Below are 21,306 nucleotides of genomic sequence, written 5' to 3' on the forward strand. Positions count from 1 at the left end.
TTATATCGCTTTATGATAAGTACTGAATTTAGGTAATGTTACCCTTCTAACTTTGTTTGTCTTTTTCAAAATAACTTTGGCTCTTCTAGGTGCTTTTAATTTTCATTTTTTTTTCTTTCTTTTTTCTTGAGAAGCCTCTAATCTCTCATAGGTGCTTTAATTTTCTTTTCTTTTTATTTTATTTATTTATTTATTTTTATTATACTGTAAGTTCTAGGGTACATGTGCACAACGTGCAGGTTTGTTACATATGTATACATGTGCCATGTTGTGAATTTTAGAAATAGCTTTTCAATTTCTATATTTAAGAAAACCTACTGATTTTAATTGGAACTGTATTAAATCTATAGATCAATTTGGGGATAATTAATATGTTAATTGCAATTCATTGTTTCTGTGGCAGGACAATCACTGTAAAGTCCTATTTTGCCATCTGGCTTCACTTCTATCCAGCAAAAGAGAGAATCTTGAAAGCATCACAAGAGAAGTAAACTTGTCTCATATAAGGGATCCTCAATAAGATTAACAGCTGATTTCTCATCAGAAACCATGGAGGCCAGAAAGTTGGCATATTTAAAATGATGAAAGAAAAAAAAAACGGTCAACCAAGAACTCTATATCCAAAAAACAATTCCTTAAAAAATTTGTAATTTAATTTTTATTTCTATTAAAATGAACACTTCACAAATTTGCATATCATCCTGGCCCGGGGGCCCTCCTAATCTTCTCTGTGTCATTCCAGTTTTTAGAATATATGCTACTGAAGCAAGGGGACCCAGAAAAACAACTCTTCAACCAATAAGAGTTCAAAGCCCTTTCATGGAGAACAATCTCATCAATAAATGATGCTGGGCCAACCGGATATCCAAATGCAAAAAAATAAAGCTGAGGCCTTTCCTCACACTATAAACAAAAGTTAACTCAAAAGGGACCGAAGCCCTAAGTGTAACAGTTAAAGGTACAAAAAACTCTTAGAGAAAACACTGGGGCAAATCTTAATGCCCTGGATTTGGCAATGGATGCTCAGATGTCACCAAAGTCACACGGAACAACAACAATAGATAAATTTGTAGTTTATCAAGACTAAAAACTTTTGTTCATCAAAGAACACTGTCGGCCAGGTGTGGTGGTTAACGCCAGCACTTTTGGGAGGCTGAGGCAGGTGGATCTCCTGAGGTCAGGAGTTTGAGACCAGCCTGGCCAACATGGTGAAACTCTATCTCTACTAAAAATACAAAAATTAGCCAGGCATGGTGGTGCGTGCCTGTAATCCTAGTTACTCGGGAAGCCGGGGCACGAGAATCGCTTGAACCCAGGAGGCGGAGGTTGCAGTGAGCTGAGATCATGCCACTGCATTCCAGCCTGGGCGACAGAGCGAGACTCCTTCTCAAAAAAGAAAAAAAAATAAAAAATAAAAATAAGTAAATGAATGAATAAATTAGTCAGGTGTGGTGGTGCACACCTATAGTCCCAGCTACTTGGGAGGCTGAAGTGGGAGTATCACTTGAGCCCAGGGGTCTGAGGCTGTAGTGAGCTATGATTATGTCATTGCACTTTAGCCTGGGAGACAGAACGAGACCCTGTTTCTTAAAAAGAGAGAGAGAGGGAGAAAGTGTGAAAAGACAACCCTTAGAATGGGAGAAAGAAATTGCAAATCATGTATCTGATAAAAAATCTACTATCCAGAATATATAAAGCATCATTATTATTATTATTATTATCTTTGAGATGGAGTTTCACTCTTGTTGCCCAGGCTGGAGTGCAATGGTGCAATCTTGGCTCACCACAACCTCTGCCTCCCAGGTTCAAGTGCTTCTCCTGCTTCAGCCTCCCAAGTAGCAGGGATTACAGGCGTGCGCCAGCACGCCCGGCCAATTTTTTTTTGTATGTTTAGTATAGATGGGGTTTCTCCATGTTGGTCAGGCTGGTCTCGAACTCTTGCTGTCAGGTGATCCGCCTGCCTGGGCCTCCCAAAGTGCTGGGATTACAGGCATGAGCCACCACACCTGGCCGTATAAAGCACGGTTACAACCTAACAACAATAAAGACATACAACCCAACTTAAAAATGGACAAAGAACTTGAATAGATATTTATTCAAAGAAGATACACAAAGAGTCAACAAGCACATGAACAGATGCTCAACGTCACTAATCGTCAGGGAAGGGCAAATCAAAATCACAATGTGATATCAGTTTACAACCACTATGATGGCAACAGCAGAAATTAACAAGTGTTGACAGTGTCTCAGTCCATCTGTGCTGCTGTAACACAACTCCATGGACTGGGTAAATTATAAACAATAGAAATTTATTTTCTCACAACTCTAGAGGTTGGGAAGTCCGAGATTAAGGCTCCAGCAGACTTGGGGGCTGGCGAGGGCTGCTCTCTTTGCTTCCAAGATGGTGCCCTGTTACTTCATCTTCCGGAGGGGATGAGCACTGTGTTCTCACAGGGAACAGAGAAGGGGTGGAAAGACGAGGCTCCTAGCGGGAAACCGTGGCACATCCCATCTCCCTCAGTCTCTTCTCTGAGTCCTCTCTCTAAGGGGCCTGGAGGGATGGACCAGGTACTTGGTAGGAAAGGAAAGCTCTGTCAGCCTTTAGGGCCACACTTAAATGGGACGTGAGGGCCCAGCACCCTGAGGGTGGAGCTTGACATCAGATCCTGGGTTGATAATTGAGGAGGCTGGCAGTGCAGTTACTTGTGCAAGCCTGTAAGTGTTCAGCCTCAGTTTCTTATCTAAGAAGCCACAGGCGATACTGGAGAGAGAGAGAGAGAGAGAGATAGAGAGAGATGACCTGGGCTGATCTCCCCAGAGAGCCTGGCCCCAGAGACACAGATCTGGGTTAGTATCTCAGTTTTACACCTAAACACTTAGTAAATCTTTGTAAAGTTACCAATCCCTTGGAGCCTCAGCTTTGTTGTCTGTAAAATGGGGACAGTAATACCTGCAGAAGACCGTAGTGAAGGAAAAGTGAAGAAAGATTTTATACCGTGTCTCATTCCCCAAACATTTTGAGGCAGCGAGATGATGTACGCAGAGGACCTGGACCAGTCAGCCTCCTTTGCTGCATTCCCTCTCCCCTCCACATCCTTTCCCTTCCTCCCTCCCAGGTTGCCTTCATGACCTCACCTGTTTCCCACCCACGATTTCAGGAAAGGGTCTGATAATCCTATCCTATGCAGAAAGCCGGTCTGTGTGTGAGCCCAGGGCCCCAAGACTGGCAGAGAGGAATGGGGGGAAGACAGGGTCTCCCCAGGGCCCCTGACAACCCAGCTTTGCCCAGTGTAAGCCTGGCTGGGTTTCCACCAGGTGTTCAGGGGTCACTCCAGCTCACAATCCGTTTGCACTGAAGTTGTACCTGTGGCCATGGCAGCACGGTACCAGCTTGCAAACACACCCTGCCCCTGCCCCCTCCTTCCTAGCGGACCTGCCTCTCCCCCAGATCCAGCCACCACACTCACCTCTCCAGGCACCCCGCTGGCCAGGCCCCAGCGCACATGCCTTCACGTGGCTGTAATCACAGCACCCTTTCCAGCTGCTTGCGTGGGCCTCCAAGTTGCGACACAGTGCTCGGAACTTTGCTTTCTAGTGCCGTCAAGCCAAAGCACGTAACTCCAGAGCCACACCCTTGCCGTGAGTGGTTTTCCCCGTCTTTCAGGTTATTTCATCAGGGTAAATTCCCAGCAATCAGAGTCTTGAGCTAGAGAGCATGAATATTTGTATGGTTCTCGCTGCTTATTGCTAAATTATTTTCCCACAGGCTTGTTTGCTTTTGCTATGAATAAATGAATAGACTAGTTTTACTGTAGCATTTACTGCCATTGATTCTTTTTTTTTTTTTAGACAGAATCTCACTCCATCACCCAGGCTGGAGTACAGTGACATGATCTCAGCTCACAGCAACCTCCACCTCCTGAGTTCAAGTGATCCTCCTGCCTCAGCCTCCCAAGTAGCTGGGATTACAGGCATGCGGCCACCACGACTGGCTAATTTTTATATTTTTAGTAGAGACGGGGTTTCACAATGTTGACAGGGTAGTCTCAAACTCCTGACCTCAAATGATCATCCGTCCTCAGTTTTTCAAAGTCCTGGGATTACAGGCAAGCCACTGCACCTGGCCTCATTGATTCTTATCATTAACTTTTCAAAATTTTTGCAAATAGCTTTTGTGTGTGTGTGTGTGTGTGTGTGAGAGAGAGAGAGAGAGAGAGACAGGGTCTCACTCTGTCATCCAGGCTGGAGTGCAGTGGCACCATCATAACTCACTGCAGCCGTGAACTCCGGGACTCAGGTAAACCTCCTGCCTTAGCCTCCTGAGTATTTGGGATTGCAAATACCTTTATTTTTGTTTCTATAAATAAAAACTGCTTGTCAAGATATTCTTACACTATAGACCAATAGGAAGGCCTCTGGTAAACAGATATCTTACACCAAATAACCGTACGTTTTTAGTCTGCCGTCATAGCTCTTCCTGAAAAGCACATCCCATGTTATCCCTACGTCCTTCATGAGGATATTTTCCTGCATGATTGTAATGCTATTATGACACTTGGTGGTCAGGAAGTCTTTGATGTCATTTAATGCCCTGTCCATAGTCACACTTCCCCATTGCCTGAAAAATAAAGTCTCTTTTCATGTCTTTTGTTCAAATAGAATCCAAACAAAGGCCACACGTATCTGGGTGTTGTGCTTCTTAATTCTCTTGTAACCTAGAGCGCCCCCTCTTCCCTTCTCGCGGTCGGCTTGCGGCTCGAGCTGGTTTCTGTCCTGCAGAGGGACCCTCCCTCCCGATCTGGGCTGCCTTGAGGTGTTGTTTAATGCGACCCTCCATCCCCTTCCTCCTTGAAACTGGAAGTCAACTGTAAAGCGAATGCGTAGGATTCAGGCTCAACTTTTTTGGCAGGAAGTCTCAGGGGTGGGACTGGGAGCCTCCTCACACATTCCTTTTGGAGGCACAGGGCATCTGGCTGCCCTGTCTTGGGGATACAGTCCACGGCCCCTCCAAGGTAACTGTGGCCATCGACATTCTAGGTGTTGATCAGTGCCTGTGGCTCAGCGGTCAGCAAGGATCTACCCCTCAGCTCAGTGCTGAGGGGAGCAGTGATGCCCTCATTCACTCATTCATTGACTCTTTCCAGTTGAAAATAAATCTGGAAGGAGGAAGGAAGCTGGCGTTCATGGAGCACCTTCTAAGGTGCTGGCACAGGGCCTGAGGCTGTGTTATACTGTTTCATTGATCTATTTATTCATTTTATTTATTTTAGACAGAGTCTCGCTGTTGCCCAGGCTGGAGTGCAATGGCGTGATCTCGGCTCACTGCAAACTTACCCTCCTGGGTTCAAGTGATTCTCTTGCCTCAGTCTCCCCAGTAGCTGGGATTACAGGCACCCGCCACCATGCCCAGCTAAGTTTTGTATTTTTTGTAGAGATGGGGTTTCACCATGTTGACCAGGCTGGTCTTGAACTCCCGACCTCAGGTGATCTGCCCGCCTCGGCCTCCCAAAGTGCTGGGATTACAGGCATGAGCCACCACACCCGGCTGTTATATTTAATCTTCAGAACAGCAGGGCGAAGAAGAAAATGGATAGGATCACGACAGAAATCACAGCCAGTAACACGGGCTGCCTCGTCTCATCAGTCCCACCCTCCGGCAGACTGTGTGTTAGATCCCTAATTTACCAGTGAGGAAAGCAAGGCTGGGATCCGGTACTGACAGGCCCCAGGGCACAGAGCCAGCAGGAGGCAGGGCAGGGTGAGCACAGGTTTCTTCCCTTCTGCAGCGAGCCTTCTTTCTGCACAGGCAGCGGCGGGGTCACAGGCAGCCTCAGTGCTGGCGCCCCTCAGGCAGTGCCGACCCAGACAGGGTCCATGTGTACACGGGCCCACCTAACGCTGCCTTTAGAACTTTCTGCTACAAAGACACAAGCATGACCAACAGTGTCCTTGGCTCAGCAGATGTTTATTTGCTGCGGTCCCAGCTCTTCACAGTCCGGGAGCCCGTGGGCTGTCCAGCGGAGGTGGCCAGGGGAGGCCAGCAGAGGCTCACCTGGAGATGGAGCTGTGGGGAACACTGGCATTGAGATGGGGCTGGGGCCAGGCAGTGCAGGAGATGACCAGGCTGTGTAGAGGGTGAGCAGCCGTGGGGCTTCGAGACAGCCCAGAATAATGGAGAAGGAATCATCTAACTCCTAGGAAGGCGTCTTAGTCCACTCAGGCTGCTACTGCAGAATGTCACCGATTAGAGGGCTTATCAACAACAGAAATTGATTTCTCACAGTTCTGGAGGCTGGGAAGTCGCAGGTCAAGGCACCAGCAGCTTTGGTGTCTGACAAGGGCCTGCTTTCTGGGTTTCTAGCTGTGTCTTCTCATGGCAGAAGGGGCAAGGGCCCCCTTTTATATGGGCAATAGTTCCATTCATGAGGGCTTCATCCTGTGACCTAATAACCTCACAAAGGCCCTCCTAATACCATCACTTTGGGGCTTATGCCTCAATATATGAATTGATGGGGCTGGAGACAAACATTCAGTCTACAGCAGAAGGGAGCTGCAGAATCTTACCCAGAACCTCCACATCATCAGCAGGAGAAAGACAGCAGCAGCCGTCTCTTCACACTGGGGAATACACAGCCATCAAAAGAACAACAGGGGCCACACACTGGTGGAGGTTTCACTCAGCAAGACAGGCGGACAGTGAAAAAGTCAAAGGGGCAGAACCATGTGGACACATCGTGCACTTTGTGACACACTCATAGAAACTCTTTTTTTTTTTCTTAAGATGGAGTCTCGCGCTTGTCACCCAGGCTGGAGTGCAGTGGCGTGATCCTGGCTCACTGCAACCTCTGCCTCCCGGGTTCAAGCGATTCTCCTGCCTCGGCCTCCTAAGTAGCTGGGATTACAGGTGTGCGCCACCACACCCAGCTAATTTTCATATTTTTAGTAGAGATGGGCTTTCACCACCATGTTGGCCAGGCTGGTCTGGAACTCCTGACCTCAGGTGAACCACCCACCTCAGCCTCCCAAAGTGCTGGGATTACAGGCATGAGCCACCATGCCCAGCCAATAGAAACTCTTTTCTTTTTCTTTTCTTTTTTGAGACAGAGTCTTGCTCTGTCACCAGGCTGGAGTGCAGTGGCACGATCTTGGCTCACTGCAAGCTCCACCTCCTAGGTTCACTCCATTCTCCTGCCTCAGCCTCCTGAGTAACAGGGACTACAGGTGCCCACCACCACGCCCAGCTAATTTTTCGTTTTTTTTTTTTTTTTTTTTTTTTTTTTGAGACGGAGTCTCGCTCTGTCGCCCAGGCTGGAGTGCAGTGGTGCAATCTCGGCTCACTGCAAGCTCCGCCTCCTGGGTTCACGCCATTCTCCTGCCTCAGCCTCTCCGAGTAGCTGGGACTACAGGCGCCCGCCACCACGCCCAGCTAATTTTTTGTACTTTTAGTAGAGACGGGGTTTCACCGTGGTCTCGATCTCCTGACCTCGTGATCCGCCCACCTTGGCCTCCCAAAGTGCTGAGATTATAAGCGTGAGCCACCGCAACCTGGCCAATTTTTTGTATTTTTAGTAGAGACAGGGTTTCACCGTGTTAGCCAGGATGGTCTCGATCTCCTGACCTCGTGATCCACCTGCCTCGGCCTCCCAAAGTGCTGGGATTACAGGTGTGAGCCACCGTTCCCGGCCAGAAACTCTTTATCCACGCTGCAGGTGGGTGTAAACACAGGAGAGGCCTGCAAGGAGAGGGAGCAAGCTGAAACTGCTGTTACCTGGGGCCTAGGATTCGGGCGGGGGAAGAGGGGGGAAGTTAATTGTACATATATATAAGAAAAATGAATTAATGGATTACTTGGATATTTAAAACTAATGTAACAATACAAATGGAAAGTGGTTCTGAGGCTACGTGGAAGCTGCCAAGGCTCAGGGACACTTCCAGGCACAGAAGGAAGGCAGCACAGACGGGCCCCGGGAGCCAGGTCAAGGACTGCAGAATACAGGAGGAGACAGGTGCATAGCTCCCGGCACCACGCCAGGCCCACAGTGGGCCCTTACGCACAGTGGCTGGGACCACCATCCTGGGCAGTCTCTCCCTGGCCTGCCTTTGTTTATTTTATTTTAATTTTTTTGTTGTTGTTTCGAAATGGGATCTTGCCATGTTGCCCAGGCTGGTCTCGAACTCCTGGGCTCAAGTGATCTTCCCACCTTGGTCTCCCAAAGTGCTGGGATTACAGGTGTAAGCCGCCGGGCCTGGCCTCCCTGGTTTTCCTTTGACTGATGGGGGTGGGGACAAGCTGGGACCTTGGGGGTCAGACTCCAGCTAGCTGTGTGCTGAGGATTCAACCCTGTTCTGTGGAGCTGTGAAGTCCTGAGCCTGAGGCTGCCCTGGGCTGGTGGTGCTGGGCCATTGGCTGCCCTGGCAGTCTTGCTCATCCAGGCCTGGTCTGTGGTCACTCCTCCGGCTCCAAAGCCCCTCGAGGTCGTGGCTGGAGGGAGAGGAGGTGCTACCTTCCTTAACCCAGCACCATCACGTTGGTCAGAATACTCAGACCTGACCAAGTGGATGGAAGGGGCCTTTGCTGGGGGTAAAGCCTGGGGAAAACTTTCTTCCCTCAAAAGATGGAGAAGCTCCCAAGAGGCGTCTTTCCTCCTGCCTTGTGCTCTGGACCCTGGGCTCTGAAAGGCCAGGGCAAGGCCAACTCACCAGACAAAGCTGAAAAGCAAAAGAGGAGAGACAACCCAGGCCCTGAGCACATCGCCAGGCAGTGAAGCAGCCCTGATACTGAAATCCCATTCCGCTCACTGCTGTTGTTTAGCATGTGGGCATTCTGTTCCTCACAGCCAAACTGCCCCGTGGACAAGCAGTGCAAACTGAAACCCTGCCAGCAATGCGCCAGCGAGCCGCCCCCTGCAGCCTTTCCTGGGGAAGGGCTCTGTCCAAAACCCTTGATGAGAGGGCAAGGAGGATGCGATCTTGGGAAAAGGCCAAATGCCCTGACTCAGGCCACTGGCTTGCCTCCCTAGCCGTGAAGCTGTGTGGACACTGCAGCGGATGCCCTGCCCAGAGCCGAGGCCTGCCCTAAGGTCACACGACGCTCCCCATCTCTCTCTCTGCAGGGCAGGCCACGCCTGGGGTGCTAGGGAATTGATGCCCCTGGGTAGAAGTGGGTGAGGAAATACCCCATCTTCTTTCACTCAGAGGGACCCCTTGAGGCTTGAGCCTCCGATTCTCTAGAAGATCCCAGGGGACAGAGCCTCGGTTGCTCCAGGGTAACTGCTCCTCGACGCATTCTCATGACCTTCCCCCCCTTCCCTGCCTCCCTTCCCCCCCTTCCCTGCCTCCCTTCCCCCCTTCCCTGCCTCCCTTCCCCCCTTCCCTGCCTCCCTTCCCCCCCTTCCCTGCCTCCCTTCCCCGCCTCCCTTCCCCCCCTTCCCTGCCTCCCTTCCCCACGCCCCCACAGTGTTTCCTGGGAACCTGCACCCAAATAGCCTACTCTGAGCACCCTGTTAACTACTTGCACGTACGTCCTCGTTTCAGAGTCTGTTTCTGGGGATCCCAACTGAGACAGCAACCTCAGGCCAGTGGCATACCCATGCGTGCCTCAGTTTCCCCATCTGTAAAGGGGGATAATCATGAGGGCTGGTGGAAGTGCCAATGCCTCCTGCTTCAGGTCACAGCACCCCACTCAACTGGGGGCTCGCCATGCCCCATGCTCAGTCTTAGTGGCACTTTCCATGCTGGTGCCCAGGCCTCCCTCAGCCCAGAGGAGCAAGGCCCGGGAAGGGCCAACTAGGGCAGCCCACCTGGGCTGTGAGCCCTGCAAGTCGTGCAGGGAGGACAGACAGACGGCTCAGTGCCCTGGTGTGGCTGCCCACGGTGGTCCCCTGCTCACCTCTCAGCCCCCACTCCAGCGGGTCTGGCTTCTGCTCTGCCCGGCCCTGGTCTCAAGCCTTCTTGCCCATACCATAGGCTGCCCCTTGGCCTTCCATCACCCTGTCCATGCCAGCAAGCCGGGCTCCTGTGGATGGAAACAAATCCTGGCCCCCACTTCCTCTTGCCCAGCTCTCTGCATTTCTAGCGGTCTCCAGGAGCATCTTCCATGTGTTCGATATAACGTGTGTGGCACCCTTGTCTCCGGCCAGTATGGGGCATTGCCATGTTGCAACCCTCTGTTTCCATTTCCGGTGCCTTCACTGGGCACCTGAAACCTGGCAAGCATGCACTTTACCCCAGAACATGTGTTTTGAAGACAGGAGCTCGGCCTCTGCCTCTCCCCACAGGGACCCAGGAACCAGCCCCAAGTGGGGTTCCCTGCACCCCCTGCATCCTCTACCCCCTTCGTTTCTGTCCTCCCACTCTAAGCATCTACCCTCAGAGCAACCACAAAAAAAAAAAAAAAAAATGCAAGTAAGGGCTGGGCACAGTGGCGCACACCTGTAATCCTGGCACCTTGGGAGTCCGAGGAGGATGGATCGCCTGAGCTCAGGAGTTTGAGACCAGCCTGGACAACATGGTGAAACCCTGTCTCTACTAAAATTAAAAAAAAAAAAAAAAATTAGCCTGTAGTCCCAGCTACTCAGGAGGCTGAGGCAGGAGAATTGCTTGAACCAGGGAGGCGGAAGTTGCAGTGAGCCAAGCCAAGATTGCACCACTGCACTCCAGCTGGGTGACAGAGCAAGACTCCATCTCCAAAAAAAAAAAAAAAGCAAATAAGACAGGAACCCACACAAGTCAGTGCACAGGGTCAGTGCACAGGGCTACTGACCCAGCGATTTGGCTGTATCCTAGTCAGGGCTCATCCTAAATGACCAACGAGGTGCACAGTTGAACCAAAACAGTGGGGCACATGGAAGTTGCTGAACACATGACTGCCATCAACAGCCACATCTCCAAGGACTCTACCCGCTCCCACCAGCACCTTCCAGTACCCCCAGGTCCCCACCCATCAATTAATGCAGCACAAGAGGCGGCAAAATCATGGAAAAAGGAGATTGCCTCAATAGGGGATAAAGCAAGTAATTTGTGGAACGGTTATTTCCTGGAAGACTAGGCAGCCTCGAAGAATGGATTAAATGCGAACAAACTCACTTGGTGGAATTCCACAGTGAACTTCTAACCAGGATGCAGAGAAATAAACATAATATCCCAAAACAAAACCAACAAGAACTCCATGCGTGTGTGAATGGTTACATGAATGTGGAGAGAAAGATAGGGAAGTATGTTGTACACCATGAGGTTAGAAATAGACGCTTGGAAGGGCTGGGCACGGGGGCTCACGCCTGTAATCCCAGCACTTTGGGACGCCGAGACGGGTGGATCACGAGGTCAGGAGTTTGAGACCAGCCTGGCCAACATGGTGAAACTCCGTCTCTACTAAAAATACAAAAATTGACCGTGCACGGTGGCTCACACCTGTAATCCCAGCACTTTGGGAGGCCGAGGCGGGCAGAACATGAGTTCAGGAGATCGAGACCATCCTGGCTAACACAGTCAAACCCCATCTCTACTAAAAATACAAAAAATTAACTGGGCGTGGTGGCAGGTGCCCGTAGTCCCAGCTACTCGAGAGGCTGAGGCAGGAGAATGGCGTGAATCTGGGAGGCGGAGCTTCCAGTGAGCCGAGATGGCGCCACTGGACTCCAGCCTGGCGACAGAGTGAGACTGTCTCAAAAAATAAGGGAAAGAAATAGATGCCTGGAGCAGGAAGGAGAGGAGGGAAGAGGGAGATAGAAAATAAGAGCAGAGCAGGAGCCAGGAGTCTCTGAGGAACAATGCCATACCTTGGTGCCATGCCTCCATGGACCACTAATGGCTCAGCCAGGACCTGTAGCTGTGCAGGGGCCCTACCCAACGGCCCAGGTGGGACAGGTGAGGAGCCGCTTCAGATCTTTTCCGGGGCTGCACGGGTGAGGGAGGGGCCTCAAGACAGATCCAGGCCACATGCACACCCTTTCTATTTGCTTATATATAAATGTGTCTAGTACGCTGTAGAAAATTCTAATTTAAAATAATGTCTCTATAAATGTGTCAATGAACATATTGTACAAAAAAATTTAAATGAGTTCCCTGTCATCTTGGGGATCTGATCCAGATTGCCTGGTGCAGAGCCAGAGGTCCTCCCACTGGCCCCCGTGATCTTCCCAGTCCCTCCTCCCCACATTGGTGCCCAGACACAGCACTGATGGTGCTCCGGACAAGCCCAAGGAGGGAGCCCAGGCTACCCTGATGATGGGGCCCCAGCTGGTCACACAGCTCGGTTCCAGGAGACAATGGGGGCTGCTTGCGTCCCTTTCCCTCAGAGAATCCCAAGACTGTGCTGCCTGGGGTACCCACCAGGGCAAACACATGTAAGGAGGTGGGATCCCTATGGCTCAATCTGTTCGGTTTTAGGGGATCCCTATGGCTCAGCCTGTTCAGTTTTAGGGGATCCCTATGTCTCAGCCTGTTCTTAGGTTTTAGGGGATCCCTATGGCTCAGCCTGTTCTTAGGTTTTAGGAGCCCCTCATCCCCAGCTCATCAAATCCCTTTCTCATCATTGCCTTCAGTGACATCATCACCACCATCATCATCATCATCATCATGATTGTCAACCTGTTATCACCATGATCAGGGCAGGGGCAATAATGATGCTGATGATGCCGCAGGCATCTGCTCGCCTAATCTCTTTTGATCTGCACAGTGACCCTATGAGCTATGTGTTGCTATTCCTGTACTACAGATTAAGAAATTGAGACTCACGCTGGGGGCAAGGCAAGGTCACCTAGCTCCATGGAAGGGTCTCCGACCCCATGGGTTGTAGACCTGGGCACTCCCTCGCGCGTGGAGTCCTTCTCCTCTGCTGCACCTGGGATGGCCTCACGGCCCCAGGCTGCCACCTCTTCTGGCAGATGGGCCCTGATGATGTCCAAGAGATCACCTGCTAGCTTTCCAGGAGTGCCAAGACAAGAACTAGGGCACCACGGAGAGGGACTGGTTTGAGGCAAGATGGTGCATTCAGGTGACCTAGGAGTCCAGAGCAGTGTCTAGCCCTGGCCACCAAGATGGAAGAGCCATGCTCTCCATCACTGGTGTGGCAGCACCTAGAGTTATGGCCACACCTTCTGCTCCCAATCTAAAACAAGCTCGCTCAGGCTAGGGCTCCGGCTCCGGCTCACCGCCTGAGGGAAATTGGCACAGTACTGATTTCCCCACCGTGCTGCCTTCCCCACCACACCGCCTCTTCCACGGTCCCAATTTCCGCACTGTACTGACTGCCCCCGTGCTTGCTGTGCTGGGTGTCACCCGGTGGAGCCTCCCCATTCGTGCAACATGCTTCGTGGTGCTACCTTGCGCTAAGCATGTCATCCACATTCTCCTGGCTGCTCCCAGCAGCCCTGGAGCCAGCCCTGCCTGCATTCTCCGTTCACCGACTGGGCAACAGTGGCTGAGGGTTAGAAAGCTGCCAGGACTTGGCCAGGCACGGTGGCTCATGCCTGTAATCCCAGCACTTTGGGAGACTGAGCAAGGCTGATCACGAAGTCAGGAGTTCCAGACCAGCCTGGCCAACATGGTGAAACTCCGTCTCTACCACAAATACAAAAATTAGCCAGGCGCGGTGGCACATGCCTGTAGTCCCAGCTACTTGGGAGGCTAAGGCAAAATTATTGCTTGAATCTGGGAGGCGGAGGTTGCAGTGAGCCGAGATTGCACCACTGCACTCCAGCCTGGGCAACAGAGTGAGTCTGTCTCAAAAAAAAAAAAAAAAAAAAAAAAAAAAAAAAAAAAAAGAGAAAGCAGGGAGGAGGGGGAAAGAAGGGAGAAAGCTGCCAGGACCACACAGGTAGGAAGTAGCGAAGGTGTTATTCAAACCCACATCCAAAGCCACTTTGGCAGAATAACAGATCTCTCTCTCAGTACTTCCCACTCCCTAACCGCTGTCCAGGAAGCTTTCTATCCTCACGGCCCTTGGAGTAAGGTGCTTCCTGGAGAAATGCCTGGAGAAGGGCACAGACCACAGCTGGTATTTGCTGGGAAGCCTTAGATATCCACACCTTGGATCATCCACCGCTCCTACAGGGAAAGCTTTTAGGTACAGACACAGGGTGTACTGAATTCCAAAGGAGACAGAGACTCTAGCTTAGCACAATGCTGTGACAGCCCAGTTCCCCAGGCAGGTGTGGGGCCTCCCAGACCTGGGGCAAGCGAACCTGAGCCAAGCATGTCTGAGCCTCTGAAAAACGACCCTGCTTTCCACTCCTCCCACCTCCCCAGGGTGAAGCAGCGCCATGATCCACAAAGGCTGAAGGGACCCACAATAGAGGGTATCTTCCCAACGAGCCCCAGGAGCCAGGACTCCACTAGGAAAGCCCGGTCTAGCAGCACAGGCTCAGGGGCAGCAGAGCCCTGGGCCCACCCAAGGAGGGAAAACCGAAGTGCAGCCTCTAGAAAGACACGTGGGCTCCCACCCAGAGCTCCTGGGTGCTAAGAGGGAGACATGCACAAGCTAAATGAAAGCACTCCCAAGACGCAAAGTGAGACAGGATGGGGCTGAAGATGGCAGGAGTGCGGGCATCTGTGTGTCTGGGATTCGTGGGTTCTTGATCTCCAACTTCAAGAATGAAGCCATACACTTGCCCAGTGAGTGTTGCAACTCTTAAAGACAGTTCATCGTGAGTTTTTCCTTCTGGTGCGTTCGTGGTCTCACTGACTTTAGAAGTGAAGAGACAAGCGTTACACCTCCCAAAAGCACTTCAGACCCACAATGAACAACAACATCGACTGCACAGCAAACAAACTAACACCTCCCGCTCTGGGAGGCTGCTTTTATTCCCTTATCTGGCCCCACCCACATCCTGCTGATTGGCCCATTTTACACAGAGCTGATTGGTCCATTTTACAGAGAGCTGATTGGTCCGTTTTACAGAGAGCTGATTGGTCTGTTTTGACAGGGTGCTGATTGGTGCATTAACAATCCCTGAGCTAGACACAGAGTGCTGATTGGTGCATTTACAATCCTCTAGCTAGACATAAAAGTTTTCCAAGACCCCTACCCAACTCAGGAGTCCAGCTGGCTGCTGCTGGTGGATTCTGTGCCAGGGTTGCTGGCAGCCAGTTCCTCACCGAGTGCCTGCACTCCTCAGCCCCTGGGGAGGCTGGGCCACGCGGGAGCCCATGGAGGGAGGGATAGGGGTCGGGCGTGGTGGGCTGCAGGCTGCAGGTACCGAGCCCTGCCCCACCCCACCGGCCCCGCCCCGCAGCGAGGCTGCTGAGGCCCTGCGAGAATTCGAGCGTGGCGCGGGCGGGCCAGCGGTGTTGGGGGACCAGCGCACCCTCCGAAGCTGCTGGCCCAGGTGCTAAGCCCCTCACTGCCCGGGGTCGGTGGCGCCGGCTGGCTGCTCCGAGTGCGGGGCTCGACAAGCCCATGCCCGCCCGGAAATGGCGCTGGCCCACGAGCGCCGCGCACAACTCCTGTTCCCGCTTCCCGCCCACGCCGCTCCTTCCACACCTCCCTGCACGCAGCGGGAGCCGGCTCCGGCCTCCCCCCTCCCACCCGAGAGAGGGGCTCCCACGGTGCAGTGGCGGGCTGAAGGGCTCCTCAAGCGCAGCCAGAGTGGATGCCCAGGCCGAGGAGGCGCCGAGAGAGCGAGGGCTGCTAGCCCGCTGTCACCTCCCACCAGCAGCTGCGGGAGACACCGAGACTGGGGAGCCACCTACAGGGCTGCGGCAGCAGGTGCCTTCCGTCCAGGTCCTCTCCCCGCTGGCTCTCTCACCTCGTGAGAGCGTAGAACTCAGACACCACCCTGGAAGAAGAACAGGGAGAAGAACTGTGACAGGACTCGTTTCTAAACACGACATAGTTGAGAAGCAAAATTGGACAGGACTTACCGAGAGTGGCTCAACAAGGACTCTGCAGCACACGTCTTGGGCCAGAGGTAGTGGAGTCATGGCTTTTGCACATCTGGCTTGAGGACTATGGGGTTCGTGGCCTGCCTTGCCTCTTGCTCACATCGGGAGCTCCACAGTTGGCAAGTTACAGGTTTGTCTCATTCCCCACGCTGACCTGCCCGGTGTTGCGCGCATTATAGGCGCCAAATAAGGACTTATTTAATGGCTGTGTAATTGGAGAAGAGTGTCCAGCATCTAGCCTTGGCGAAGGCTGGCCACAATCACAATTAGAATACAAAATATTGGCCGAGCACGGTGGCTCACACCTGTAATCCCAGCAGTTTGGGAGGCCGAGGCGGGGGGATCACCATTCTGGCCAGCACAGTGAAACCCTGTCTCTACTGAAAATACAAAAAGTAGCCAGGTGTGGTGACAGCGCCCGTAGTCCCAGCTACTCAGGAGGCTGAGGCAGAAGAATTGCTTGAACCCAGGAGGCAGAGCTTGCAGTGAGCCGAGATTGCTCCACTGCACTCCAGCCTGGTGACGGAACAAGACTCTATCTCAAAAAAAAAAAAAAATACAAAATAGTTTAGCCACCCCCCAAAACTCCCTCATGCCACCTGTTTGTAGAAAACCCAGCCCCTTGACCAGGCGAGGTGGCTCACACCTGTAATCCCAGCACTTTGGGAGAGTGGGGCGGGTGGATCACCTGAAGTTAGGAGTTCGAGACTAGCCTGGCCAACATGGTGAAACCCCATCTCTACTAAAAGTACAAAAATTTAGCCTGGTGTGGTGGCACATGCCTGTAGCCCCAGCTAATCCGGAGGCAGAGGCACGAGAATCACTTGAATCTGGGAGACAGAGCTTGCAGTGAGCCGAGATGGCGCCATTGCACTCTAGCCTGGGCGACAGAGTGAGACTCTGTCTCAAAAAGAAAAAAGAAAATAAAACTCAGCCCCTATATTTAACTCCTGGTTACCACTGATAGATTTATCTTTTCGGGAATGTCCTATAAATATAACTTCTTGAGTGTGACCCCAGCAGAGGGCCTCTGACGTTCGTGCTTGTCACTACACGTATCAATAAGTCATTGTTCTTATCGCTGAGTAGTCTTTCGTGCTGTGAATGAACCACAGTTTATCCATTCACTTGTTTGTGTTATTTCTGATTTTTTGGCAATTAGGAATTGAGCTGCTGTAAACATTTGTGTAAGATTTTTGTGTGGCCGGGCGCAGTGGCTCACGCCTGCAATCCCAGCACTTTGGGAGGCCGAGGCGGGCGGATCACGAGGTCAGGAGATCGAGACCATCCTGGCTAACACGGTGAAACCCCGTTTCTACTAAAAATACAAAAAAAAATTAGCCGGGTGTGGTGGTGGCGCCTGTAGGCCCAGCTACTCAGGAGGCTGAGGCAGGAGAATGGCGTGAACCCGGGAGGCGGAGCTTGCAGTGAGCCAAGATCGTGCCACTGCACTCCGGCCTGGATGAAAGAGCGAGACTCCTTCTCAAAAAAAAAAAAAAAAAAAAAAAAAGATTTTTGTGTGAATATATGTTTTCATTTCTCTCAGAAACACCTGAGTGGGACTCCTGAGTCATATATAAGCACATGTTTAACTCTGTAAGAAGCTGCTAAACTTACGCAAAGTGGCTGCACCATTTTTGTACTCCCACCAGCAATGGATGTGAGTTCCAGTTAACTTTGTATCCAGCACTTGGTATTGACAGAGTTTATTTGAGGGTTTGCTTCATTGTAGTCATTCTCAAAGGTATGTGATAGTATCTCATTTTGGTTTTAATTTGCAGAGCAAAACGTTTCCATTTTGGTGAAGTCATATTTATCAAGTTTTACTTTTTTTTTTGAGATGGAGTCTCTGTCACCCAGGCTGTGGTGCAGTGGTGCTATCTTGGCTCACTGCCACCTCCACCTCCCCGGTTCAAGCGATTCTCCCACTTCAGCCTCCCGAGTAGCAGGGATTACAGGCGCCCGCCACCATAACCGGCTAATTTTTGCATTTTTAGTAGAGACGGGATTTCACCATGTTGGCCAGGGTGGTCTTGAACTCCTGACCTCAAGTGATCCACCCGCCTCAGCCTCCCCAAAGTGCTGAGATTACAGACATGAGCCACCACACCTGGCTCTATTAAGTTTTACTTTTATGGGTCATGCTTTTGGTATTGTATCTGAGAACCCTTTGCCTAAGCTAAGATCATGAAGGTTTTGTCCTACATTTTCTTTTAAGTTTTCTAAGTTTTCATTTTATATTTAGACATATGATCCATTTTGACTTAATTTTTGTATAATGTGAGGTTTGGGTTGAGGTTCATTATTATTGCAACAAAATTGTTGAAAAAATTATCCATTTTTTTGTCAAATCGTCTTTGCACCTTTCTAAAAGATAAATTGGCCGTAATTGTATGGGTCAATTTCTAGACTTTCTGTTCCTTTGAATTCATCTATGTGTCTGCCCCCTCTCCAGTACCATGCTGTTTTGATGACTGTAACTTTATAAGGTCTTAAAATCAAATAGCGTGGAGTTCCACTTTTGGCCAAGATCGATAAACAGGGACCGGATTGACCCTCCTTCCTAAAACAGCAGCAACAAATAAACAAGACTGGGCAAAATATGTAAAACAATGGTTTTCAAGACACAGGACAATGTAGGACAATCCCTGACAGACGGGAAGCAAACAAGATGCTCCCTGCAATTACCCCAGCTTGCCTTGAGAAGGTTTCCAGGCTGTGGAGCAGAAGAGGAAACTGAGGCAGATTCAGTAGCCGCCCTGAGTTGAGGAGATGTGGTTGAGAGTGAGAGAACAAGGCCACTAAAGGTCACAGGACAGAATTCCAGGGAGGAGAGAGCTGTGCAGAGAGAGAACTGGGGAGATTTGTACAGGACCCTGCCGAGTAGTCACCGGAGCACATGCATGTGCGGAAACTACCCATGGCCAGGGTGAGAACCTCATGGAGGGGTTACAGGGAGCACGGCCTGGACACAGCCTGAAACCCAAACAGGCCTGGGAACACTGTTCCCACCGGCTTACAGGAAAAACTCATAATTCACGGGCTACTGGGTACAGTGTTCAGGGAGGTCTTGCCTTAATGATAGGGAATAATTACCCGTAGAAGGCGTTGCTTTGGACCTGCATAACAAGTAATAAAAGCAAGATCTGAAAGGATCGCGTTGTTTCCAAGTAACTTAACTGTGTCTTAGAACAAAGTTCAAGAATTCCCACAGAATACAAAAATATTCAGCACCCAACAAGGTGAAATTCACAGTATCTAGCATCCAGTCAAAGATCACCTGGTGTACAAAGAAGCCAGAATGCATGCCTCCTAATGGGAAGAATCATCAAATCAAGACCTACCCAGAACCGATGTATACGTTAGAATTAGCAGACAAGAACGTTGAGACAGTTACTGTGCCCAGATTACAACATTCAATACGTTAGTTATGGACATAGCACTTCCAGAGATGAAAATTACAATGCCTAATATGAAAAATACACTGAGTGGGATTAAGGGCAGATCAAACATTTTAGGAGAAAAAGGGTAGCGAATTTGAAAGGTAAGGAGAAAAAAGTAAATTAAAAAATGAAAAGAGCATAAATGATTTGTAGGAAGACTTCAGACAACATAATATGTGTGTAACTTGGAATCATCAAAGGAGAAGAGAGAGAAGAAACAACAGAAAAAATACTTTAAGAAATAATGGTCCCGAGTTTCCCAAAGTTAATTAAAAATAAATTCACAGATGCAGGAAGTGCAACAAAGCCCCAGCAAAAGAAACCAGAAGAAAATCACATCATCACAAGCTTAAAACCAGTAATAAAGAGAAAAACTTGAAAGCAGCCCCAAAAATCCTTCTATACAGAGGAACAAAGATCAGGATGACATTAGATTTCTTGTCTGGAGAAGACAGTGGAATAGTGAAAATATTTTTCAAAAATAAAAGTGATGGGCAGGCATGGTGGCTCATGCCTGTAAACCCAATACTTTGGAGGTGAAGGTGGGAGGATCTTTTGAGGCCAGGGGTTCAAGACCAACCTGGGCGACGTAGCCAGATCTTATCTCTACAAAAAGATTTAAAAAATAGCCAGGCATGCTGGTGCACACCTATAGTACTAGGTACTCAGGAGGCTGAAGCAGGAGGATCCCTTGAGCCCAAGAGTTCGAGGCTGCAGTGAGCTATGATTGCACCACTGCACTCCAGCCTGGGCAACATTGAACAACAGAGGCCAGATGTGGTGGCTCACACCTGCAATCCTAGCACTTTGGGAGGTCAAGGTGGGTGGATTGCCTGAGCCCAGGAGTTCAAGACGAGCCTGGGCAACATGGCAAAACCCCGTCTCTACTAAAAATTAAAAAATTATCTGGGCATGGTGGTGTGTGCTTGTGGTCACAGCTACTGGGAGTCTGAGGTGGGAGGATGGCCTGAGCCCAGGAGGTCAAGGCTGCAGTGAGCCATGATCATACCACTGCACTCCAGCCTGTGTGACAGAGCGAGACCTCATCTAAAAAAAAAAATGAACAACAGAAAGATAGCTCGGAAATCTTCAAGTATTTCAAAACTCAGTTATACAATTCTAAATAACCCATGGGTGAAAGAATAAATCAAAAGTAAATTAGCCAAATTAGTAATTATTCTGAATGGAATGAAAGTGAAAAAACAAAATATCAGAACTTGTGGGATGCAGGTGAAGTGCGAAATTTATGGCACTATTTGCCTATATTAGAAAAGAAAAAATATCTCAAATTGATGACTTCAGATTATACCATAAGAAACAAGAAAAAGGAGAGCAAATTAAATGCAAAGTAAGCAGAAGAAATATAAGAATCAAAGAGGAAATCAATAAAATTGAAAACAAAAAAAAGAGAGACCTATAAAATTGGTAAACTTCTAGCCAAACTGATTAGAATGAAAGAGAGGATACAAATTACCAAGAGCAGAAATGAAAGAGATTATAGTACTACAAATTCCACAGGTATTTGAAGGATAATGAAGTAATATTATAAAACAATCGGGACTGGGACGGGCACGGTGGCTCACGCCTGTAATCCCAGCACTTTGGGAGGCCAAGGCAGGTGGATCATGAGGTCAGGAGATCGAGACCATCCTGGCTAACACGGTGAAACCCTGTCTCTACTAAAAATGCAAAAAATTAGCTGGGTGTGGTGGCGGGTGCCTGTAGTCCCAGCTACTCCAGAGGCTGAGGCAGGAGAATGGCGTGAACCCTGGAGGCGGAGCTTGCAGTGAGCCGAGATCGAGATTGCACCACTGCACTCCAGCCTGGGAGACAGTGCGAGACTCAGTTTCAAAATATATATAAAATATATATATAATGTATCCATTATATATAATATATACATTATATGTAATAGATACATTATATGTAATAGATACATTGCATATATAATACATTGTATATATAATAGATACATTATATA

The 21,306-nt window shown here is 49.9% G+C and overlaps 1 non-coding gene across 1 annotated transcript; it reads right to left on the reverse strand.

Annotated features, from left to right (window-relative positions):
• Positions 1-665: 665 nt before the first annotated feature.
• LOC115831828 lies at positions 666-769 on the reverse strand. Its single transcript, XR_004027319.1, has one exon. It is a non-coding gene; the product is annotated as a U6 spliceosomal RNA (small nuclear RNA).
• Between the last annotated feature and the right edge of the window lie 20,537 nt (positions 770-21,306).

Source organism: Nomascus leucogenys, chromosome 2, assembly GCF_006542625.1.
Source record: "Nomascus leucogenys isolate Asia chromosome 2, Asia_NLE_v1, whole genome shotgun sequence".
Classification (NCBI taxonomy): Eukaryota; Metazoa; Chordata; class Mammalia; order Primates; family Hylobatidae; genus Nomascus; species Nomascus leucogenys.